Below are 27,263 nucleotides of genomic sequence, written 5' to 3' on the forward strand. Positions count from 1 at the left end.
ACTTCTCCCTTCGGCTGCTTTCCTCCTCAGTTCTGGGATTTCACTCTCCCACTGACGGGCGCGCTGCGCACAGCGCGCTAAACCTGCCTATGTGGGAGAAATGCCGTGGATGGTCAGTGGCGGGGGCCTGTTGTGCTGGCTTTTTAAAGCGTCATTGAAAAAAAAATTCACGCACAAGTATTATAATGGTCTTGTAAATGTTACGTTAGGTTGTAGGCGCACATATACTTAGTAATAAAGAAGTGAACGAGAAGACATGTTCAAAGGCAAGAAAAGTTTGCACTTCAGCATTCTGCTCTCTGAAGCATCGAAATGGAAAAATAAAGCTGAGCGGGAATTATGCCGCCATCAGTCCTTGGCAAGGCCTACGTTCATTTCAGAATCTATGTGTGTGAATGGTAAACAGGCTGATTCTGACATCCCATTTGGCTAATGTATGGAGCAAAAGCTTTGGCATCGCGTGGTTTCATTTCCAACTTACAGTATGTAAAAAAACAAAAACAAAAACAAAAACGATGGACCGAAGCTCTTACAGAAGTTAATCATAGGCAGTGTATGTACAAAAAAGTCGCTTTTATTTCTTCTCAAAAATCAATTGCACAGCAAAGTGACTGAGGTGAAACAGCGTCTTATTTTAATGGCACAGTAGTGGTTTTCTTTAAAGGTCGTAAGAGGTGGAGTATGCAAACTAATTACGAAACACGCAGCTCCAAATACAAAAGAAATGTGCCAGTAAACACTGCTACACATCTGAAGACAATGCCGAGAATCCATAACGGAATGAAAAGATGTGAAAACGAAGCATAAAGCAAATAATTATTGCACAAACTTTTTCATCATGTTTCAGTCTAATTTTAACTCGACGATAAAAGCCCCATGGATGCATCAAAGTATCTAAATATATACATGGATATAGATACATATAGGCATATATGTGTTTTTACAGTGGCATATTGATACCAGTACAGATTGTTACAAACATACAGGCAGTTACTAGAAACCTGAAGGTGTTTGCAATTAATGCCCACCACATGCTAAAATATAACTGTACACACTTTAAAAACTACAACTTTCACAAATATGTCTGCAAATTCTGCATGAAATGATGCATGCACGCTATTATCGAATCTGGGCTGCACCCACGTGCATGCCTAATCTTTTGCTCCCGCATTTAGTATTTGTCACTGGAGCTATTTTAAAGGCTTCATTTCTGATGAGGATCTGTATGTGTACCGTTCGCAAAAGCACGATCTCTCTTACATATCATGGCAGGCGGAGAAGCAAGATACTAACGAAATGCTCTCATATACGGGCCTCCAGATGTGGAGCACTGCTTCAATTTCTGAACAGAGCCTCTCTGTTAAGGCGGGAAAAGTTCTCAGCAGTTTTCACCTGCAGCCTTAAAGGAGTGTAGACACCTATTTTTTTCTGTTCGTGTTTTATCCTTTGTAATGATGCGTAAGGTATTACTGCACACGAATCTTCATCATCAGCCGGACTATACCCACTGCAAGGTGAAGGCCTCTCCCATATTATTAGCCCGGTCCTGTGCTAGCTGCATCCACTTGACCCCTGCGAATTTTTTAACCTCATCCACCCACCTAACTTCCTGTCGCCCCTTTCCCTTTTTGGCTTTACTACACTTTGCACAACTACCAACCCCAAAGACTTAGCCCTCGTTGCAACCCTGATACGTAGGCATCTTGTGGTGATTGACCTTTCCCTTACGGCCTAAACTGTTTTCCATACACTCTTAGACAATCATCCTACCCGGCTCAAATCGCGCAACACCCACTCTCTCCGTCTCCTCAATATTTACAGCAAACCTCAAAATATCCACGACTCCTTCTATACTCTTTCACTTAGTTTGGATATCGTCCTACATCCTTCTAATTGGAGGTGACTTCAGTGCAACTCATACATACTGGGGCTACATTCGAATTTCCGACAAAGGCCGCGCCTGCACAACAACCTGCAATCTCACTCCCTTGAACTACTTAACGAACCATTCACTCCGACCAACATAAGTACATCTTCCACCACGGACACTACCCCAGACCTAACTGCTCGGAAGAAAACAGCGTGCCAGGTGCTTCAACGTAAACGATACTCTCTGCACAACAGCATTTACCCTCCCTAGACGTCCCACCCGAGCTACTGACTAGCCGGACATCCGGGCAGACCCTCCAAACACAGATGCCCCAACTCTTTCCTCGTTGTGGAAATACTTGCACACACGCTTTCAATCCCACACTACCTCGCTTAATACTGCTCTTGAGCCCCATTTATTGACTCCCATCTTCTTCACCTTTGGGACGCTCGACGAGGTCTCTTACGTAGATAACGACAACAGATCCGAAATCAGATATCGCGCGAGCGCATTAAACTCCTCAGCACTGAAGTAGAGGAACATGCCAAGGGCCTCTTGTCCAGTAATTGAAACGGAATCTGCGATGCACTACACGACAGAATTATCATGGCACGAACCTGGTACCTTCTGCGGCATATTATCGCTCCTTCTGCAAGCAAACAAGCCACATACCACACCTTCACCCTCTGACGCCTTCTGTAGACTCTTCTCTCACCCCAAACAAGTCGTTATCTATCGCCAAACACACTTTGTCACCTCAGTTTCTTTACCTCCTGATTATCCTAACTGCTCAGGCTCCGACTAATATCCAGCTTACATTGAAAGCCCGATCATCCTAACAGAAGCATGGACAGCGCTTTCTTCCATCTCGCGTAACACGGCAAAAAACCCTGACGTGGTAGCGCCCTCATCAGTAACCTACCCGACAAAGATCTTGAACGTCTCGTCACTATTTGATGAGACCCCAGATGCGGGCACCATATCCGTAACTCTGTGCGGCACCTTTCGCTCCTTCTGCAAGGAAACAAGCCACATCACACGCACTCCGACGTCTTCACTCATCTTCTCTCACTCCGCACAAATCGTCACCTATCTACAAACCCGCTAATTCACCTTAGTTTGCTTTCCTCCTAACTATCCTAACAACACAGGCTCCGACATATATCCAGCTGACATAGAATGCCCGATCTCCCTTGCAGACGCACGCGCTTTCTTCCATCGCGCGTAACACCGCACCAGGTCCCGACAATGCCAGATGCACTCTCATCCGTAACCTACCCGGCAAAGACCTTGAACGTCATGGTCACTGTATTTAATGAGGTCCTAGTACGGGCACCATATGGAAAACAGCGACAGTGAAAGCTATCTCGAAACCCGATAAACCGGGCTCCCTAATAGCACCTCTGGCATGTCAATTATCTCTTGTATAGGAAAACCCTTTGAAAAGATTGCTCACACTCGACTTACCCGTTTCTCCACTGGCACCCACGTCACTTCCGACACACTTAGGGAAGGTATCTCTACCCATAATGTTCTTCAACTTAAACATGTTCTCTCGCGCATGTCCTTCACAAGCTGCATGCACTACTAGCACTATACGTCGTCTTTGCTTTTGACAACTTAGCCATCCCTCATCCTTTTCTCACTCTCGTTCACAAGATGCGGTCCTAAAATTTACGGCTATATCAAAGATTTCCTACGTAATCGCACAGCCATGCCCAAAGTAGTAAACCTTCCTACCCCACCGTTCTCTGTCCCCACATACGATATCCCCAGGCATCTGTCCTGTCTCCTCTCCTGTTTCACATCGCGATGAAAGGACTCTGTAGGTGAGATCAAGCACGCCATTTACTCCGACAACATCTCAGTACAGGTTAAAAGGTAGCCCGCGGGACACGCTGAGTCTGATGCCGATGCAGCTGACAATATTAGCGATTATCTTTCCATCGAAGGTCTCCGTTCCTGGCCGAGCAAGTCGGCTATCATCCCATTCTATCGCGTCACCCCCCAAACATCCAAGTCTCTTCCCATCGTCGTCACCCTCGACAACACGGAACTACCCGTAGTGACCTAACACAAGATTCTCGGTATCACGTTCAAGTCGAACGGCAAAGACACAAACATCTTCGCCGTTTACGCACTCAGTGTACACGGCTCCTTCACATGTTAACTAGGGTCACTACAGGCACCGTGGGGCTTAGAAGAAGACGCTGTTCACCTTGTCACCACCCTTTGTCAGTCCAAGACTTCTGTATCATCTTCCCTGTGTCAATCTCACCGATACTTACTCGCATGGAGGCACTCCGACACAAAAAGTAGCACTTGACCTTCCCCATCACACCTCCTATTCTCGCATCCTCCGCCTAAGTGGCTAACGCGCTCTCCGAAGTCACCGAAGCTCACCTAACCTCTCAACTCAAACGTCTTTCACACATCCCTAGAGGGCATACAGTCCTCAAATTCCTAGGATTCCCAGTACCCCATAAACGCTCACTACCACAGAGAGGGAAAGACGCTTTATTTAAGCGTATCCTTCGCCTGGTGAACCAAGGCAAGCTGCATGGTCTTCCATCTGTGCCGACGGCAGCCAGGCACTCCAGGAAGGGGGTGAAGGGCAGGGAAGGAGAGGGGTGAAGGGCAGGGAATGTAGTGACTGGACTGGGCGACTGGACAGGAGTAGAGGCACTGTTCTAGATTAGCATACAGCGCAGGACAGTTGGAACAGGAAGGGTCTGAACGAAGACGGAAATGGAATTGTCGGGAAGGTGTAATAATTAATAAGAGTGTTCGTATGAATCCTACGAAGTAAATGTGCTTAAGCAACGGTGAGATGTCGATGAGGGTGGGGTCAGTTGGCGCTAGTGTTCTTTGTGAGTTTGTAGGCCAGCGCATCGTCCCACGTCGGGGGCTTGGCCACGGGATCACAGGCGCCCGGATGTAAATAACGAGGGCTAGCAATTTAGCCAGCTCATTTCCTGTGATCCCTGCATGGCCAGGGGCTAACGATGGAGCCAAGAAACGTAAGGCGTGGTGTAATTCTGCTTCCAGGTCAGAAGGAATTAGCCGACGATGCAACAAGCGAATAGCCGCCATTGAGTCAGTGTAAATGGCGTACGAAGAAGTGCGAGGAAGTTCAGAGAAGGACATGATGGCATGAATTATAGGCACAATCTCTAGAGTAGCGATGGGGGGGGGGGGGCACTATCACACTCTCACATCTCCGCAGACGCTCGCTCCCATTTCCACATCTTTCTCATTCCCAGCAACACGGATCCCATATTTTGCTCTGGTCGCCGGGACCATTGAGCGAAGTACATCTGCATCATCCTCATATTCGTCCCCATATAACACCTTTCAGTGATCCTATCTCAACTTCATATCCCGGAATCGGAGTCGTTATAAGTTCCAACCTTTTTATTTGTCCTCCCATATACATTTAAAAAACGTAAAATAAATAGAGAAATAAAAAGAGAGCCCAGACCAGCAAAGCTTTGCCGGGCTTAAACTATAAGATAAATGAAAATAAACTTCCCTCCATCTCCTTACCTTACCTTACCTTACCCTCCTCCACGTGGGTACAGAGTTCGGCTCCTCGGATCCAAACACACTTGAATGGACGATAGCCGGCGACATTTCTTTCGTTTCTTCCCTGCCCCCATTCGACAACAAAGTGCATATTCTCACAGACTCCATGGCAACCTGCCGCTGCTTCCTGACCCACTCTCTCACACACGTGCCACTGCCCTGCTCTCATCACTCTTCCCCACCTCACACGCGAAGTGGCACTGCATGGTTTGGGTCCCCGGTCATAAGAAAATACCCGGTAATGGGCACGTTCATGCGTTGGTCCGGGAATTATCAGAACGGGTCCCGGGCGATGACGCTGGCAACACCACTCGATTAAAACCCCTCTAGTTTGGAAAATAGCGAAATTGTAAGATCTTTGCCGCCGTTTCCGTCGCCCGGTGCTTTCCTCCTCGCCCTACGCTCCCCTCTTCAAAAAGAGAGTGGGGGTGGTTTTTCTGCTTTGTCATTGGCTGTGGGGCGCCGGAATGCATCCTCACGTGGTCAACGCGTCACCATACGTCATCAGAGCACGCCAAATCTTGTTTTGCTTGTTTTGGCAACCTTGTTTTTGGCAACCCACAGGTGCCGTTTCGTGTGGGTTGTGCGCGTAGTTTCGTGCGCGCGATGCCGTGCTGCTTGCGCGTTTCAGTGTTCAAGTATATAGAGCAGAAAAAGGATTGACTTTGTTTTTCATTCCACGAGCGAAACGGGACGAGCTGCGCACAAAAAAAATGGCTGCACAACATAGGAAGGAAAGACCGTCCCGACAAAAAAGGCTGTTTTGTGCTAGGTGCTGTGTCTCGCGATATTCTGCATGACTCGCGGTGCGTTTGCCAAACTTGAGGGACCGAGATATTTTTCTCTTCTCGCACTTGCTTTTGCTTCTTATATGACGCATTTAACCGTATGGAGATTTTCAGAAAATTTGATGTCCACGGTGAATTAGGCGTTAGGTTGAAACAGCGAACTAAGGTTAACCTGTCGTTCGTGCCTCTAATGCAGACCTAAATGAACTTTAATCAGAGGGTACATCTGTTTTCACTCTTGTGTGCATTTTTTTAAGAAAGTGGACTTTCCGCCGAAAATATTCGTACATGGCATTAAATATTGTTGTTAATCACTAGACATGTTCTGGTTGCTAAAAATCATACATTTGAAATATTTTGAGCAACGCGTATAAATATTGTTGTTAATCACTAGACATGTTCTGGTTGCTAAAAATCATACATTTGAAATATTTTGAGCAACGCGTATATGTTTCGGTGTTTGTGCATTTGCCTACTGTTTACCCAGCCACCATGACTGTGGACATACAGGTGTGTCTTACGCTTGTCAGATTTTTTTTTAGTAGTATCTCATGGTATTACTCGGCATTGTGTTCAAATGCGCAACAGTGTTTATCGCTACATTTCTTCTGTATTTGGAACTGTGTATTTTGTATGCGCCACATCTTACGACCTTTAGAGAAAACCAGCATTGTGCCAATAAAATACGGTGATCTTTTGCCTTAGTCACTTTGCTGATCAATTGATTTTGCGAAGAAATAAAAGCTACTTTTTGCACGTACACTGCAGCCGTAGGAACATTGCTTCATCGTTTTCTTACAGACTGCGATTTGGGAATGAAAGCATACAACAATCGACGCTTTTGCTTATGTATAGGTCAGCCAGAAGCGATCGATGTCACAATTAGCCGATTTGCCGTTCACGCACAAAGATGCGGAATATTTCTGAAGGGGCCATCGGCCCTCATTCAATGTCATCTATCTGTCACCCAAGACAGATGACACCATAATTACCTGCTCAGTTTATTTTCCGTTCTTGATGCTTTAGAGTACCCGAGCGTGATGCTGAGTGCAAACATTTCTTGCCGTTTTGAGCGTGTCTTGTCCTTCCTTTTTTGTTGTTGCGAGCAATATGTGCCGCTGAAACCAAACATAACATTTTCAAATCGATTATAATATACCTGTGCAAAGCAGTTTTTAAAAGAACGCTTCAAAAGCCAGCCAACAAGCCCCCATTATTCACTACCATTGACCCTTCCGCGGCGCCCCGTCGAGTGCAGGCAGGTTCAGCGGGCCGTGTGCAGCGCTCCCGCCGGTGAGAGAGTGAAATAAGAGAATGATGAGGAAAGCAACCGAAGGGAGGAGAGTGTCGCTACTTTCCAAGATAGAGGGGTTTTACACTCGATCTAGCCGTTCTACATTTATCCCACACTCTCGCGTACTACCGCTCTACACGTTACACCTTCCCCTCACTCCATACCTCTCTCACCAGACACATGTCAGTGATCTGTAGGCAGCACCAGACCAACTCCTTCCCCATCTCCAAACCACACCCCAGACTGCCCGAATGTCAATTTTGCAGAGCCACTCCTAAGCTGACCCACATAGTTTGACAATGTCCAGACTCCAGACAACCCAGTCCTCCCCCACCTACGCAACACGTCTTCTCAAACTTGGACGCACTTGCTCACCCAAACCTTGGCCTCCAGCCAGCTCTAGCTGATAAACCGGGCTGGGCGGTGGCTGTTGCCTTTGGGGCCCTGGACTGAGGCCTCCGTGCTTATTTTTCTTTCTATTCTTTTTACAGTGAAGTGTCTTACTACATACTAGCCGGGACCCAAGGTTTCCATAAACGAGTATAGACACCTAATTTTGAGTTTGAGCGTTATCCGATGTAATGATGTGCTAGTCATTACTGTAGTACACGAATCACCACATGATATTCGCCTACGACCGCTGAATAATTTTAATCGAATTTTTTTCTCATCTGTTTTGGTTTCGGAGCGATGTATGTAACGTCAAAGTGAAGTCTAGGTCTCTTAAGGGATGAAAAAAAAAAAAAAAGAAGCAGCGATATAATCGTTTGCCGGTCGTTTGAATTTACTACAATGTAGTCCAGACTGCGGTATAAGTGGAGAGTAGGTAATTAAGCTGCATTTTGTAATTCCGCGCGTGACCTAGACTTGATTGTGACGTCACAGCCATTTCTTGACTGCTGAAACGAAACCGAAACTGATGAAAAAAGAAAATTCAATTATAAATTAGCGGTCCCAGGCGGCAACCACGTTGTGATCATTCCACAGGAGTGTATTACGCATTATTATTAAGAAGGAAAATGCCATCAAAGTTTTTCTTTTCCTTCACTGTAAATGAGGCGAAATCGGGGGATTTGTTTTTTACTTTGGTCAAGAACTGAGCAGTCGCATCTTCGATACGTTGTCTCAGATTTGAAGTGATCGGTCTACGGAGGGGAAGGAAGGAGCCACAAAATATGTGTACAGTTCGACCGTTGGGCCAGCAAGCCCCATGGAGTCTAATGGGACGGGGAAGAAACTTGCAAGGAAGTCCTGCCGATGCCAGCTGTCCTGCTGTACACCACAACTGTAAACCATGTGTAAAAACTAAAGGTGCTTATAGCCACACAAAGTTAACCCTAGCCGCTTGGAAGAAGGAGAAAAAGAAGAGTAGAGGGTTTTTGGAAAGGGGAGAGAAAGTCGAAGGTGGAGAGGAAAAAGGAAAACGCGACTGCCGATTTTTGCTGGTCGGGTCAGCCATGAGGTGCCGTCCAAGGGAAGCGTGGGCCAGAATTGTGTGTTGCTTCCGGCGAGGAGCCTTTATCAAACTCTTGGCATCGCCCAACCACCATGATCCCATTTTTCCTGTACATGGCGATGCCACGCACGCCTGTAAGCGTGGGTGCTCGAGGTCCGCGGCTTCGCACAGTACACGAAACAACTGGTTTAAACGGCCACATCACATAGAAGAGCACCTGTGACGGCGTCGGTGGGAGGCTGAAGAGATTTGTAAAAGCAAAATAATGACCCCATAAGAGTCGTTACTTGGCGAATTGCAAGGTGCAGAGTATCAAAGACATCTGGGTGCAATGGCAAACGAGGAACAAACGTCGTGAAAGCTTCAGTGGTTAGGGCGCTCGAGTGCTGTACAAACGGCCGCGGTGGCCGCTTTTCGGTGGAGGCAAAAGGCGCTCGTGTGCTGTGCGATGACATTGCATGTTACAGAACCCCAAGTGGTCGATATTTCCAGAGTCATACATTACAGCGTCCCTGATAGCCTGAGTCGTTTTGGACGTTAAACCCATAAACCAAACCTTCGTGTTGTACTAGCATAGTATTCAGTGATCAAAGACGTAAAAATCACCAGAAGCAGGTCAGCGCTCGGCTTTCCGCACTACATCGCTAAAGTCGATACCAATGGCAAGCCCGCCCAAAGAAAGCATTACCGCTTCATGCGACACAGTAATAAGGATGCCTAACAGCAGCATGATACTATAGACAAGTGACACCAAACTGCTCTCAAGTTTAACCCCAGTGCCCCTCAACTTCTTGCCATGTTCCAATTCTTTCCAGGACCCAAGCAGTAGAAGGCATCGAAGTTACAGTGCAACATTAGAGGGCGAAACAAACCTCAAAATGCATGTAGTGAAAAAGGTGTAAAAAATTTCGACCTCCTAGTGTGATCGTTTCCGTCTTTTTTATGCTTTTAATTTCGAAAAAGAAAATGCTCAAATTATCTCCATTTGTTGTTAACAAACCATAGAAATGAATGTTTTATATGTTTCGCAATTTTTTGTTCGGTCTGCTGCAACGCACAAACGTGCATAATGCGTGCATGCAGGTGTGCAATTAAAATTTTCATTTGCTTTCCTACGGAACAGACTGCATTTTGATCGGTTTATAACGTGACCAATCTAATTTGCAGCATCATCGCACTGACTGCGTATAAGCGCCCGAGCGGAGTCGTGCACTTCACAGCGACTGCATCTTCAAAATTATTTTCTTCCTTAAAACAAAAATTGTTTCGAATAAACTGCTCGAGCTTAAAGAATCGACTATCAAATTAGTCATGTTTGATATTTTTACGCGGACCACCAGTGCATGCAATCTGCAGCCAAATTTAAGAAAGATTGGTGTCCGTATGATGTATACCCAGGTGGTCGAAATTACTCAGTAGCTCTCCACTACGGCTCCCCTCTTTTTTTCTTTCCACTTTCACTCCTACCTTTATCCCTTCCCTTACGGCACGGTTCAGGTGTCCACAGATCAAGTGTGACAGATACTGCTCATTTCCTTTCCTGTGAACCAATTATTAACATTATTATTATTATTATTATTATTATTATTATTATTATTATTATTATTATTATTATTATTATTATTATTATTATTATTATTATTATTATTATTATTATTAGTAGTAGTAGTAGTAGTAGTAGTAGTAGTAGTAGTAGTAGTAGTAGTAGTAGTATTGATGTACTTCGCGCATTCCCTATTTGTTTGCTGCATATATGAGCACACCTTATGTGAAAAGTTTAGTTTATCTTTCTAGTACAATTTATTTATTGCAGCTATTAGAAAGCTACCTGTTGAGCCTGTAAGCAGATACTTTTGAAGAAAATTCGCAAACTAGAACCATTTTCTAGATATTGAAGCTTGAACATTTAAATTCAGCATGAAACGATATTTTTTACGCCAGTACTTGAGTGTAGAGGAACGTGTGTAGGTGTAGGAAAAATTTTAAATTCAGCTGTATGCTAAATATATATATATATATATATATATATATATATATATATATATATATATATATATATAAATAAATATTATATATTATATATAATGTCAAGACAGTGGCCATGCATCTATAATTAAAGTCAAAACAAAATTCTTCATTAACTTATTACAAGTATACTTCAGCAATGTTTATGGAGCACTGATTTATAACAGTATGAAAGCATTACTATTATATTAAGCAACGTTTCAGATCAAATAAGATTATCTCAAGCACTAAATTTGCCACATTTCTACGGTCTTTTCTCCAATTTTGGGCAATAACAATAACCTTCAACTAGCAGAACTTCTTTGCTCCATGCAAGCCAAGGATAGTGCATACATATACTTTAAGAATTGTTTAAAAACTTTTTACTTACTTGTAAGTTGCCACTAACACTGGAGGGCACTGTTCATGGGTACCTCGACGATGTGTTTTTTTTTTTTTGAAGGTTCAATTTAAAAAAGAAAGGTAATTGACTTTAGATTAATTTTAGGCCTATAGGGCTATAGTGCGGGCTAGTGCGGAGACCGTAAGAGGTGTAAGACTTCAGTTAGTTGGCTAACTAAATAAATAAGTTAATTAACTTTTAAATTTTCATTTTAGGACGTAGTTGTATATAGCTCATAATACTGCTACGGACTTGTTCTCAAACAGGGCACGGAGGAAGAAAGAAGGAAGAGGAAGAAGAAGTGTGTGCGCCTGTTCGACCTTTGTCTTGTGGCACCTGTGTCGTTCCCGCTGGCCGTGTGTACCTAGCGTACTGAACCGACTAGAACGTCTCAGTCGCAACGCTAAGGGCATAACAATATCCTCCTGAGACCCGGAATGCATTGGGTGCACAGATTTTTCTTTAACTTTCAGAATAAGTCAGTATGGTTATGAAGGTGAAAAGTGTTAAACGTTTTTTGAATAGCCCTGATAGTATCGGCTCAGTGCGATGTCCAATATATTGGACACTGGGATTCTACCCGTTCTTTTTTCACCAAACGCGTATGTATTTACATGCCGCAAATAATGCTCTCAAACTCGCGTGCTATTTTTTTTTATTAACTTCTAAGGTAAAATGGTGAAAAAGAACGTAAAAGCGAGTCTTCGTCTGCTAAAAAAAAAAAAAAAAAAAAAAAAAAAAAAAACTTTCGCTTGCTTCTTCACTTTCTGTGGACAATTTCAAAACATCTTCTGTCCTTTGCATTGCAGAAGAAGAGCGGGCATTTGGTGCAAAAGAACACTGTTTTATATTACAAAATTATAAAATTTTAAATTTATAATTTATGATGCTATAACTTATAAACTTTAATTTTTAATTAAAATTATAAATTATAAAATTATAAACTTGCGTCAGCTGTCTCATCAGACATGCGAGGCCGGTCTGCTACACAACAAATAGAGGCGATTTTGTCCGCAAGCCGCTAAATAACAACAATACTCGTCTGCTATTCATAACAAGGCCGTGGCAAAAGCGCGGTCAAAATGACCGGGTTGAGTCCCAGCGTCCAACACAGTGGACACGCGAAATCAAAGGACGCATGAATAAAAGTAAGCGCTTGAACAGTTTAAATTTCTTATTCTGCACATTCGTTGTTGTATTACCTTTAATATAAAATCAAAGATATGCTTTGAAAGCAGGTAGAAATACGAGAAAAAGGACTTACTTCGCCGACAGGTGCCATCAAACGCCGCGCCGCTGAATGTCGCCCTTTTGAAAAGTTTTGGCGGGAATTTGAACAATGCGTTTTCATCTATGTTGCATAGATGGCGCTAGCAGGTGTCCAATATTAGTGTTCCTGTATATGCTCCCTAGGGAGCATATACAGGAACACTATCCAATATATTGGACTGCAGGGTTTTATGAGGATGAATGCCTTGGCATAGGAGTACTGTCTGATTACTTAGTGTCCAATATATTGGACAAATCCCCATAGCTGGGTCTCAGGAGGATATGGTAATATATTATAACTACGCTTGTGTGTGATGCTTCAACAACATTAGAAAAATGGCGTTAATTATGAACATTCTATTAACATCTGACTCAAACAAGGGAATAACGTTATTATGATGTTTCGGTTCTACTTGGTGTCCGTCTTCACTCTAACCATGATATTCTGATGCACATAAATGTTGCCATCTTCCACCGTCAGTCCTCGTCGTCATCCTTCGTGCCCAACGCCAATCAGAAGACCAGAACGTCACGACAACGAGACGGCCTGACCGTACTACGAAAGCAAGACGTAGCGAGGAGGAGAAGAAAAAATAATCTCTACTGCAGGAGTGTAAACGAATGCAGGCATTGCAGAAGCACGCGTAATAAAGCAGCAAACGCTATGAGGCACTTCACACGCGGTTCAGGGGCGAACAGGATACCGCTATCACCTGATGCCTTCCTTCCTGACGCGCGTCCAGAGTCTTTCCTTTCATTGCGATCGCGTACTGAAATCAGTGCTCACTTCACCCATCACGAAACAAAGGATTCATTTCGCAGTTATTGGCATGAATCACGTGTAGGCGGATGAAGCCAGCGGAAAGTGGAGACACGGGGGAAGACAAGGCAGGCGCTACACAAACAAAACCTTGATGTTCAATTAGAAGAACTCGTTGCAGCATAGAAGAGCGCGACTGTGTAACATACCTCCCTAGAGTAAATTAATTTAATATTTAAATAAAGCACGGTTACCTAAACCGAAATTTTACTACAAGGAAAGAGAATACAGGCCTCAGGTGAAAGGGTAAGATGTTGCTTAAAACTCTGTAATGACCATATAAAATTAATTTGAAAAATAAAGGCAAAATTAAGGAGCGCCAACTCTAGGACAAATGGTGGAAATGAAACGTGAAAACCGCCATCTCATTCAGCCTCAGGATCGCAAGGACACCGAGGAAGCTCCATTCAAATTTTCTTAGTAAAATGTATACTCCTCGGCTTTCTGGGGTTCTGTGGATGCTGGACTAACAAAAGGCGTATTATTGCGGATAAATTTGAACCACGCATTTTCTCGGCATTCGTGGTATTTGTGATGATGACGTCGAGAGCATCAGAAGTTGCTAGTTGAAGTGGATACAGTCGTGCCTCATTAATACCGAAAATTTGGCTCCCGACGAAAACTGTTCGTAAGGCAAGACACCCGCAATGACGAATCGCGAAAAGAAAAAAAAAATATATATATATATATATATATTCAGAAGAAAACACGCTATGATTAAAACCTGCTTCAGCGCATTGTAGTGATCAATGAAAGGGAAGTAAAACGTAATTTTTGAAGCTTATAGGCACGCTATTCTGGTTCTAGTGGCATGAAATAGTGTAGTATAGCTTGACGTAGATATATACATCATTTAGCAGTGGCTCAATGGTGTCTCATAACTAAAGCACAACAGGAAACTTGGTCTTCGCTCGTCGCTGGCCATCTCACAAAACAAAAAATGAAGACGCCAGCAAGCACCGCTGCACCTACCGACACCGCGGCTCAACATAGGTTTTGAGCTTTCCCCATCCCCTTTCTCATCCTTCTCAAAGCCCACTCCTCCTTTTGTATTCACCCCCTCCTCGCATTTCCTTTCCTCCGCGTCACCCCTCGAGCCGGCTCCGAAACGTCTCTCTAAAAGAAAAAAAAAAAAATGATGGTTGGAGAAATTTCCAGTTTCACTGATTCTTAGAGATTCTTCCTACCCGACCCAAATCGCGCAAAAACCTCCCTATCCGTTTCCTGAAGATTTAGTGCAAGCCGCAAAACATCCACGACTTTTACTCCTCGACTCTCACTCAGCTTGGAAATCTCCTTACCCCGTTCTAATTGGGGGTGACATTAGCGCAGCTCATACCGCCTGGGGCAAGAGAAAGAGAGAGAGAAAGGAAAAGAAAGAGTTAAATAACTTCATTTGCTACAGGTGTCGGGAATTAGGGCAGATAGGTCTTGTGTGACCTCAAGATGGAGGCGACGTCCTGGGCTGAATGCCGCCACATGTACAATCTCTAATCTCACCCATTGCCCTACTTAACGAACCATTCACTCTGACCAGAAAAGGTACACCTTCCACCACGAACACTGCCCCAGACTTACCCTTCCTCAAAGGAAAACTGCATGCCAGGTGGTCCAACCGAAATGAAACTCTGGGCAGCGACCATTTCGTCCTAACCATTACTTTTTCCACAAAAGCATTTATCCTCCCCACAAGTCCCACCCGGGCTTGCGGGCACACCTTCCAAACACCTCAACTCTTTCCTAGTGGCAGGAAGACTTGCACTCATGCTTTGAACCCCGCGCTTAATACTGCTCCCACAGCCCCATTTATGTAAGTGCTTCTTCACATTTAGGACGCTCGACGGGGTCCCTTGCGTAGGTTACGTCCACAGCGCCGATATCAGATATTGCTTGAGCGCGTCGAGCTCCTCACCATCAAAACAGAGGAGCATGTCAATAGTCTCGTCCCCAGTAATTGGAAGAAAATTCGCGGTGCATTAAATGGTAGACTCAGCATGGCAGAAACCTGTCACCTTCTGCTACATCGCTCCTTCCGCAAGCAAAGAAGCCACATCCCGTACCTTCCATCGCCTCCTTCAGTCATCTCTCATCCCACGCAAATCACCATTTACTACCGAACCCACTACTTCTCCCCATTTTCCTCTCCTTCTGACTGTCCTAATTACACACGCTCGTCCAATATCTAGCTTGCATAGAAAGCCTGATCCCCTAGCAGAAGTATCGGCGCTTCTTTCTTCCATCTCACGTCACACCCGCACCAGATCCTGAAGGGGCCCCACGGGGCACGTTGAGTTTGATACGGATGACAGCTGACAAGATTAGCGATTAACTTTTTTCCATCTGAGTTCTTCGTTCCTCGCCGAACAAGTCGTGTCACCCCCCAACATCCAACGCTTATTCCCATCGTCATCACCCTCGAGAACACGAAACTACACGTAGTAACCAAACAAGATTCCCAGTATCACGCTGAAGTCGAATGGCAAAGACAAACGATTTTGCCGCTTTACGACCTCAGTGTACACAGTTACTGGGCATTTTAACTGTTTCAACTAGGGTCATTAACGGACACCGTGGCCTCAAAGAAAAAGAGGCTATTCGTTTTGTCACCGCCATTTTCAGTCCAGATTTCTATGTCATCTTCCCTATCTCAATATCACCCATACTGGCCTCACTAGCATGCAGCCGCAAATACACAAAAAAGTAACACTTGGCTTTCCCCATCACACCTCTTATTCTCGCATCCTCCGTTTAGGAGTGACCGACACGCTCTCCACCGGATGGAGCTCTCTAGTGATTCGAGCACAGGTGGAAAGGGAAATAGGGAGGGAGAGATAAAGAAAGCGACTGGTGGCTTGCTTCGCACATCATTTTTTACAAAGGAGAAAGATTATTGTTCTCAGTCTAGGGTTTTAGAAAATATGTTAATGGCTCTCATTAGAACTCACAGCGAAACTGCAGAAACAAGAGAGAAGAAAGGATCTAAGAACTACTGGCAAAAAAAAAAAATGGCAGCCTGCTTCGTAATCATTTATTCATTATACGTTCGAGTGCAGGGGGTCTCAGACCCTTCTTAAATACTGGTGGTGGGTCTCAGACCCCGTGACTTTAAGCCCTGCCTAAACTCTCAACTCGCACGTCTTTACCACACCCCCCACCAAAGGCGCATGCAGTCCTCGAATCCCTCGGACTTCCAGTACCTCCCAAACACAAACTGCCCCCCCCCCCGCCACACACACACACACGCACGCACACACACACACACCTCTCTCAAAAAGCTTGCTCCCAACTCCACATCTTTCATAATCCCCACAACATTGATCCCATACTTCACCCTGGCCTCCGGGCCCACTGAGCGAAGTACATCAATTGCATATTCTTCCTTTCTTCCACAGAAAATGCTATTCTCTTCACCGATGCTACCCCAACTGCACAAGGAGGTATCTGAGTCGTTTTAGGTCCCACCGTTACCCTCCTCCACGCGTACTCTGAGCAGAACACATTCGAATGGACGAGAGCCTGCCCCATTTCTCTCATTCCTCCCCTGCCCCCACCGACAACAAAGTGTATGTCTTCACAGACCCTGACGGACTCTGTAGCAACCTGTCGCTGCTTCCTGACAATTCTCTCGCACCCTGTACCGCTGGCCTAGACTCACAACTCCTCTCCACCTTCACGTGTGAAGTGGCGCAGGTTTGGGCCCCGGTCATGGGAACATACCCGGTAATGAGCGCGTTGATGCCTTGGCTCGAGAATTATCCGATCGAGTCCTGCAGGGCGATGGCGATCCTACTCGATCCAGTCCTACATTTTTCCGGCACTCTCGTGTACTACCGCTCTATACACGTTACACCTTCCTCCCATCCCATACCTCTCGCACCAGACACGAGGCAGGGATCTGGAGGCAGCTCCAGACCGACTCCTTCTCTACCTCCCTCACCTGGCCGCGCCCTCCTCAACCACGACCCCTGACCTCCTAAGTGTCCCTTTTGCAGAGCCACTACCAAATGGCGCACATAGTTTGGAATATCCGGACTGTTCTCACTCCCACTCAACCCGTCTTCGAAACTTGGATGGACCAGCTCACCCAAACCTCGGCCTCCAGTCAGCTTTGACTGATAAACCGGGCTGAGGCAGCGGCTGTTGCCTACGGGGCGCTGAACTGAGGGTTCCATTCTTGGTTTGGCGCTTGTTCTTTCCACTCTTTTCTCAATAAAATGTCTTACTACTACTACTATGGGAGCTGGAAGCGGATCGGCAATCTTACCAGCAGAGCCGGTGTCGCGGTGCCAAACCCTTAAGATCGGAGACATGGCGCAAGCATGGGGAGGCCTTCGGCTGGTGCACAGAGTGGGTTGTACGGCCAACACTTTCGCAGTAGACATGACAGTAATTTAAGTATAGTAATTACATTACTGTGCTTTGATTGCTTTTTCGGAAATTTTTTAATGCAATGGATTTACGTGCGGTCTGCTAATTTAGTAATGTAATGGTTTTTTAGGGCAGTAATTCCCCAGCAAAAGTAAATATTTTTATTTCAAAATTACTCTTCATAAAGGGAACCATCGCTCTTTCAATAGACAACATATATAAGGACAAGCCTTAAGTAAGTGAAGGACAAGTAAGTGACCAGTACAGTCGGGTCACTTACTGCGGCTATCATATATGGGTAGTCGCAACCATTCCCAATGTAGCAGGATGTCAGGCGTCAAAAAGTCGCCAAAGGGACAGATGCAGTGGTTCAAAAGTAGCTGGAAGTGCGCAGTGGCAATTCCTGTAGCCGCGGCTAGGTCACAGTGATGCCTAGTTGCACTCTCGCCTCGAGGCGAGGGAGAGGTGGGGTGGGGTACACAGGCGGAAATGTACATAGCGTGAGAATTACTGAGCTCAAGGTGCCGAGGTCGATTCTTGGTATTACGGAAACAGTAAATAACCTTCTTCGGGGACTTGAGACAGTGAAGACAGCTCCGGGCCAGCAAGACACTGGTTTCGCCGCTCGTAAACCGGAACTAAGAATTGTAATGTCACTACTTTTGGTGAACAATAATTAGTAATGTAATTTAATTTTCTTTCAAAAGTAATTTTGCCGTGAATATTTCGCAGCTGACTTGTGAGACGGATGTCAGCGATCAGCATTTACGGGCAACTTTAGGGGTGATGGCATGGTCCCAAATGCGCGATGCATTTTTTGCTTTCTGTTGGGAAAAAAGAAAGTAGGTGAGCGTAAATTTTCTATACAAAATTTTGCTCAAAAGGAAGAGGGCCTCAGCCTCTTAGATGTACTTATTTTTCCACGGGCACTGTTTCCAGCAACGGAGGAAAGCTATGGCAGGTATGCGTGCTGAGTCATGAGGCAGGCAGCGGGGATTGCGCGTTGCGTGTAGGTGTTTCACTCCGTAAACGAACACAGCGCCGGATGAGTCGCAGTCACCGCTATGTCAAACACTCCGCGTGCTCTCGGTGGTAAATCCAGATGTTCAAAGCATTCTTCGATCGTCCTATCTATGGCGTAGACGGCGCACCGCGGAACACGCTGCTCCAGTGTTCAAGAGCGTGGACGTGCCTACGAAGCAATTCAGCTATACCAGAATCCTCACTCAGTAATTCAGTGCATTAAATAGCTAGCTTTTCAGCCAAGAGCGACGAGCAGAAAATTTGAAATCTTTTTGGGCATCACAAAGAAAAAAAGAGATGATGTAACTTTCGTCCTGTACTTACATCTACCATAAATGTTTTTTCAAGGCGAAAAGAAATCCTAAACATTGGCGGAAAAATGCGGCCGATAATATGTAAACATCTTCAAACATCTCCCTGCATACCAATTATTGGCCGATCCTCCTGTGTGGACATGTGTCATCTGAGGACGACAACAACGACAGCAGAACTCCTGGAATGGCCAGCACATATATGCCCGCCGAAATCTTGCTCGTCTCAGGGTAAATAAAGCTACCTTAACAGAAAGTATTTCAATGATCTACAATTTTGCAGCTGTAGCCTTTAGCTCCAGAAGTTTAAAAGTTCATTTCAAAATTTTAACGAATTAGAAAAATACATATAACACACACGTACACGCTAACTTATTTCACTGGGTCGCCAACTTTTCAGGTCCGGCTTTTTTTCTCCTAATAGTGGTGTTTACATCTATCTGAAAATTGATTTGGGTACGGCTAATGTTAGCCATAATGGGAAAAGTTTTTGTAAGCGCCTCCAGACAAGTTCTTGGCTCTTAGCGTTCTATGCTCCGGTGGGTTTTCGGCCCGATTTAGCAGGTAGTGCTCAGTAATTTCTTTACGGCTTACAAGCCTGTCCCTTCTCAGAGTGTATTGAGGGCCAGAGCCTACCCGGAAAGTGAGACCGCGGATGAGCTTATCGGCTCCCTCATTCCCCTGCTGGGAGTAGAATGATGCCCACAGTAAGTCGAGATAAAACATATCTTATAGTACACTGAGGAATGTGGGGAAGCTCTACTCTTAAGATCAAACCTTGAAATTCAGCTAGGTTTAATTCAACTGACTGAACACGCTGCTGGGTCAGCCATCGTCAATACAGGCGGCTAGGCTGACGCCTGTACTGCATCTGTTGGAAAATAAAGTTTCACCATCAACACTAATAATGGTGTTCAGGGCCTCAGAAATGACAGAATTAGAGAAAACGTTCTTCCTGTGTAAGTTACTACGACACTTTTTTTACGCCAACAGCTTCGGTTTCCACCGCTGTGACGTCAGAAGAGAGTGCTCAAAAAAGTGCGATGGGTCACATAAGCAACCCACGTCGTGCAGCTTTGACAATCTCGGCAGAAAGCCAGTCCTTCGTAGCGTCGATATGCTGATTAAGTGATATACCCCTCTAAGTCGTGAAAATCTCCAGTGCAGACTTGGATTCATTAGAATGTTACTGGAAGTTATACAGCCAGCCTTTTCACCTTCCTGGCTTTCTGGCGAGATTGTCAGAGTTGCAAGACGTGGGTTGCTTATGTGACCCATGCCTCTGATGCCTCTCAATGTCATGAAAAGGCAGGCGTTGGAATATACTGTCCGTTTCTATCTATACTGGGCTTTTTCTGTTCGTCTTCCGGATTCCATCCCAATTTTCCAGGCGGAGTTGCAGTGGTGCTCGCTCTACGCAAACTAGACACACCGTACTCAGCAGTGGCGCTAATTAGACTTTTATAAGCTTGTGCTCGTCGCTTTCTTCAAATATGGATTCGCCAATATTAAACACATTTCTTTCTTTGCTCCCCTCACATTTGAGCCTCATGCATATAGTGTGAGTACCAGGTCACAGCAATGGAACAGTCAATGAGGTTGCTGATAGACTAGCTAAAGAGTCTCTCAATGGCCCCGTGTTGCCTATCCTCCCGGCAACAGCGTATATAACAGCAGCGCGATTTCGTAGGCGCGCCTTATTAAGCACGCAGACTGGATCTATTTTAACACCTGATGACTACCTGCATCTAAGGTATTCCTGGAGTAGGCTCTAACCAGGCTGCGCTGCCGTATTCCGCCTCTAAATTTCTATACGCACAGGTCTGGTTTGGCGCTTACTCCAGTCTGCGCATTCTGTGGGGAACCGGAAACAATAGAACATTTCTTACTGTTTTCCCGCTGTTTTACTATGACGAGAAAACGGTATTTGGAAAAGCTGTTGCAACAGCTGGGACTTAATTTGAGCAGCCAGATCTTAACATAAGCCACAGGTCCGTTTTTATAACGCCATTCAAAACTTTTTTTAATAGAATCGAAACGTCTGCCTTGCTAATATGCTTTGAATTTTTTAATCTGTGAATACAAATTCTCAGTGTTCTGCTACTGCGTGCGTTATGAATTCTTTTTATTTTGGTTTTTCATATTTTACTTTCCTTCTCTATTTCCTAGCAATCATTTTTTTCCCCGTGTAATTACACATCTCAAAAACAAATACCTCTGCACCCCAATTCTTGACCGATCCCCCTGTGTGGGTATGTGCCATCAAATTAGAGAACAACAACATGTGCCATGAGCTAAGGAAGAAGAAGAAGCTTCCCTGGGGTGCCCAGTCATCGCTCTCTACGTACATCACAACACTGCGTAGCTAGCGGCTGAGCGCAAAGGTTGGTGTGCGTTGTCGAGACTTGCTCACTTTCATCCGCGCTAAAATTCGTTGCCTCAATTCGAAGGCAACCCAATGACAGCAGTATTCTTGCATCGGTGTGCTTCGAACGGGGTGCTCGTCAGCGGTATTTGGTTTGGCTTCTGGCAAAAGAGTATGGCTGAGGATACGGAATACCTGAAGTTGTCTGTGGAGAACCGTTGTCAACACAAGTTCTGGAAGGCTCGTTTGAGTGGATATGAAGATGCAGCAAAGTCATTTCGCGCAGCCACAGATCCTCAAGGTACAGAGTTCCAGAAGTTTTTGCCGCTCATCAAGAACTTTGCCACTGACAGCAATGTGGTATCGCAGGAGAAAGGCCTGACAGCTGTCCTGTCATTCGTCGAAAATGCTCACCTGGCCAATCGTGTCATTTATGATGTCCTAGCGGGGCTTGTCTCCAAGTGCATCGCAGCCCCTAAACAAGACACGAGAGCTGGCACATGAGATCATTTTCATGTATGTCGAAATCGAGAAACAGGAGGCAGTTCAAGAGCTTGTGAAAGCCCTGGACAACAAGAACCCCAAGATAGTGTCCGGATGCGTGACCATACTAAGGGAATGCCTGCATCTATTTGGCTCTCACGTCATTGCTTTTAAGCCTCTCTTCAAGGCCCTCCTGAAGTTGCTTGAAGACAGAGACAAAATTGTGCGGGTAGAGAACAAAATGTTGAACATTGAACTATACCGTTGGATTGGTGATGCACTGAAGCCCCTGCTGCAGTCTCTGAAGCCGGTTCAACTGTTCGAGCTTGAGGCAGAGTTCGCCAAAGTGGAGAAGGGAACCGCGACCCCCGAGAGTTATATCCGTTCTGAGCAGCTGAAAAAAGCGCAAACAGCTGAAGCTGGCTCAAGTGCAGTGGACGGCGGTGAAGAGGGTGAGGAGTGTGGTGGTGACGCTGCAACCCCTGTTGATGCATACGAGCTTTTGGAACGTGTTGAAATCCTATACAAGATTCCCAAGGACTTTTACGAGTGATGTGAGGCCAAGCCATGGCAGGAACGAAAAGAGGCGCTCGAGAACCTGCTTGAGCTTGTGAGCAACCCCAAGCTAGAGACTGGCGATTACGCCGATCTCATCAAAGTTCTGAAGAGGATGGTGGCCAAGGACAGTAATGTGGTCATCGTGGTGCCGGCTGCCAAATGCCTGGCTGGGCTGGCCGCTGGCTTGAGGCAGAAGTTTCATGCTTACGCCAATTCATCTATATCAACATACATTGAGAAGTTTAAGGAGAAGAAACAGAACGTCATCACCGCACTGAGGGAAGCCCTGGACAACGCTTTCCAGGCTACAAACTTGGGAGCCATCCTGGAAGATGTCACGACAGCTCTTTATAACAAAAATCCGCAGATAAAAAGGGAAATAACTCATTTTCTAATAAGCGTTTTTCCCAAGTCGACTCCTGCTGTGCTGAACAGAAGGCTCGCAAAGGCACTGGTGACATCACTACTCAAGACGCTGAATGACTCCGACCCAGCCGTGAGAGTAAATTCGAGTATGCCCTTAGGGACTGCGATGAAAGTGGTTGGGGAGCGCGTTATCATGCCATACCTAGGAGACGTGGACAATATCAAAATGGAAAAGGTTAAAGCGTGCTGTGAAAAGGCAGAAGTTCTTGCTGCCCCACCTCAGAAGGCCGAAGGCAAGCCTGCAGCAGCCTCTCCTGCTGTCGCAAAGGCGCCACAACCCGTGGCCCCTCCAGCGCCACCACCCAACCATCCAGACGCAATGTCGTCCGATGAAGATCAGGGAGGCGTCGGTGGCAGCGGTGGAGGGTTTTCGCTGAAAAGTTATTCAAGGAACAACATGCCTGTGAAACCAGCAGGCAGCAGAAAGTCATCTAGAAAGGAGGAGGAAATAGATACAACACCCCTGCTGTCTCCCTCTATCATGAAGGAAGAGCAAACAGTGTACGAGGAAGCTCTGAAGCAGCTCAAGTGGAACTTCAGTACTCCACGCAAGGAATTCTACCAGGAGCTGAAGGAGCAGGTGGTGGCTGCCAACTGGGCCCCGTCAATTGAGGAAAATTGCTTCAGGGCAAACTTTAAGATGCACATCAAGGTTATTGACATCCTCCTAAAGTTTCTCAGCGGCCCTGGAGGTGTAGAAGCAACAAGTGCGAATGTAGACCTCGTGTTCAAATGGCTCGCACTACGCTTCTTCGACACCAACCCGAGTGTGCTGCTGCGAGCACTGGAGTACTTGCAAGCACTTTTCACAGCACTGTTGACGGATGTTACAGGATGCATGACCTCAAGGTATCCACTTTCTTGCTGTACCTCATCCTCCACGCCGGCAATTCAGAGGACACCATGCGAAAGGGAGTGCGCGACATCTTCCGGCGGACATACAAGGTGTTCCCATACCTCATATGCAGGGCTTGTCATCCAAGAATGCACGCCAGCGTGCAGAGTGCTTAAGAGAACTTCGCTTCCTAATCGAATTTATAGGCCTCCCAGTCTCGAATCCCACAAAAGAGGTTTTTCTCATGGGCACCACCAAGCACATTTCAGACCGAAATAACAAAGAAACGCAGCACTGAACTGCCTAGTGCAGGCCTACTTCCGCTAAGGAGGAACGCGTAGTCAAGTATATCGGTCAGCTCTCAGACAAGGACAAGTTTCTCTTATAGGAACGCATTAAACGAGCGTCACACACGCGCCCGATGCCAATTTTGTCCCCTGAAGAGTCGCCTGTGATCCAGAAACCACCACCACCACGCCCGCAGTCTGCAGTGTTTTTATCGGCAATATCTGAGCCAGAAGATGTGGGGGACAGGATCCCTCTTAAGCACGTCCATTGTCGCTATATGTGACTCTAAGCTTGTGCTTGGAGAAGATGATGGAGCAGGTTGCTTCTGCTCCACCCAGGTGCATCAACCTGCAGGAAGTGGACACCGATTTCATTTTGGCTGAACCGGCAATAGAGACACCCTGCAGAAGACTGGAATAGAGTACTAGCCTACCATGCCATCATATTCGCAAACTTTCCCGTGATGCAAATTTACTGGGCCTCCGCATTTACCAGCTGGCATCAGTGGAGATACCCCTTGTGCTCGTAGGCATGGCTCAGGTGGATGGCCTGTTGGACAATGATGTGGGCTCGGTGCTCTTTGACTCTGCCGGCCAGCTGGTGAGCGTGCTGGCTGTGCAGTACCGACCACTGCAATGCAAACACGTCACCGACGACCGAGTTGCCAATGCAGAAGTGGTCAACGTGTATAGGCTAATTGCCGCTTCGCTTTTCAAGATGTTTGATGGCCGCCCATTGGGGCGACAATTGAGCAGGGGCATCCTGCAGAAACTGCTTTCCCAGTTGCTGACGGCGGAGCTAGACAAGCGCGTCATCGAGTTCAGCCAGGAACATCAGATGCAGCACTCCGTCAACGACCTCCTTACGCAAATCATTCGCAAAGGAAACTCCACCCGCGTACTCGGCGCATTGATAAGGCACATGCACTACTGCCTGGGCAACATGAGTATCCAGCAACCCGAAAACAACATCGAGATAGTCTTCAAGTGTCTGTGGAAGACGATATCCTCGCTGGAAAGCTACGCAAATGAACTGAGCCTGGACATGGTCCTCCTCGATCTGCATTTGTTCCTGAAGGCGTACCCGGGTTCCTTCTGGGAGAGGCGGGCTTCGAACACACCCCTGCGGACAATGTGCACCATCGTCTACAAGCTGGCTACACTGAAGGGTCACATGCATGCACGAAAAAGTGCTGACATCTATGCCATCAAGGGTACCACTGGTGAATCTCTAAATAAGAGCGACGACCAGCGCGCGCAGAAGGCAATCGAGCAACAGTTCAAGAATATTGTGTATATGCTAGCCACCGAGGACAAATTTGACGAGAACATTAAAGTGCTCCACCAGCTGAGCAAGCAAAACCCAAGCGTGAAGGTGGACCCAATTTTGGGCAACACTCCGGCCCACCTTCGAAACTCGATCAGGACCCGGCTGAATGAGCTGGACAGGATGCAGCCTCCAGGCTCCAATGTAGCCCTCGTTTTTCCCCTGCGCATGAATGAGTCCAATGCCGACAGCTCCTATAGCGGAAACCCGCCTAAAGGGGACTCTCTGAAACTGCCACAAGGCTCGATACACTGGAGTCAGACAGAGTGGGCAGTGTATCTCAACGCCGCCTTGGAGAAGACCGGAATAAAAAGGTACTACAAAATTGACGACTACACCCCCTTGCAGCAGCAGAACAAACCGAATCTGTTTAATGAGCCCATGGAAGTACATCAGGCAAGGTACGGTGCAACGGTCCGAAGAACTGATGAAAACAGGACTACAGCTGATTGCCGAGTTAAGGAGCAATATTAAAAAACCCGAAGACTCCAACTGGTGAGAAAGCCACCGGCATGAGTGCTTGCTCCAGTGACCAGCTGTCTCCTGCACCTCATGCTGCAAATTGATGAATTGTGTAAACAATAAAGGGGAGCATAATTGGGGACATCTTGCAGGTGTCTTAATTTAAATTTAGGTTTAACGCGATAGCGGTAAAGGTCCATTTCACAGAAAATCCGGCGTGGACGCCGGCGTTCGTGTACGTTGTGAGCGAAAAATCCCGTGTATGGATTTGGCAGGAAGTTGCTTGCAGGCCACATGGCCGCGCACTGTTTGTACATAACGTCATTGCCCGACATTGTTTGGCAGGGGCTGAAAACTCGGGTTTTTCCTTCATATGGGAGGGTGATAATTAGGATCAACCTGCCGATACCCTTGCATTCACGTTACCCATAGGCCACACAGGCACGCTTTTACGGCTTCATCACGTGACTGGCGCATTCGTGCGCCATGATTGTGCTGCTTTGAACCTGGCCTTCAGTGAATGAAATCAGCTGTGGCCTTGGCTTCTTGACCGCATTGCCGCGGCAGGCCGATATGACTGCGATGGGTTTTTTCGTCCACTTCAGGGAGTCGGCGAACGTGACGTGCGCAAGTCGCCGCGAGCTCACCGCGCTGGCTGCAACCATTGCCAAAATATCAGCCTACCTCTGAGACTGGGATTTCGAGCAAAGGCCACAGCCAATTTATTTCATTAAAACTACGATTGAGAGCACCGAAATCGCGGCGCACGAATGGGTTAGTCACGTGATTCTTTTTTTTTTTTAATTTTGCGTGCTTTCTTAGAGCCTGGAAAAAAGATACACGTGAGGTTTTATTTATCGGAAATAAATAGAATGTAGGTTTCAGAATGTACTCTCCAAGTCTGCAAATAACATTCTTTCTCTAAAGGCAATACTTATTAAATTAGAAAAATTATCTTAATTACTCTTTAGTTAATTTTGGAAAAAAAAATACATCTGGTGCTCTGATGGCTGGCAGTTGCATAAACGTGGCTATCCTAGCCAATCTCAGATATTTTTTTCTTTAACCTTTGGCTGAAATTAGCCTGCACACCCGGTATATACAGCCTGACATACTCGATAGGGACAGACATTCTTTTTCCTTTTTTTGACCGCGGGATAATACCTTTTTCATATTTATTTTGCAAGAGCCAGATAGGTCAGCAAAAACGCATGACAGCCGCGAAACAAACAAATACACGCTTGTACACGCCGCACGGGCGCACGTAAATCGCTGCTGGCTGGCACATGATGCGAATACGCATCCACAATGACTAGGGTTCACCGCTGC

General features: G+C 46.0%; 1 pseudogene; it reads left to right on the plus strand.

Annotated features, from left to right (window-relative positions):
• The first annotated feature begins 21,730 nt into the window (after window positions 1–21,730).
• Window positions 21,731–25,971, plus strand: LOC146204899 (cytoskeleton-associated protein 5-like; annotated as a pseudogene).
• Window positions 25,972–27,263: the final 1,292 nt, after the last annotated feature.

This window comes from Amblyomma maculatum, chromosome 1 (assembly GCF_055883805.1).
Source record: "Amblyomma maculatum isolate TAMU_Amacu chromosome 1, ASM5588380v1, whole genome shotgun sequence".
NCBI lineage: Eukaryota > Metazoa > Arthropoda > Arachnida > Ixodida > Ixodidae > Amblyomma > Amblyomma maculatum.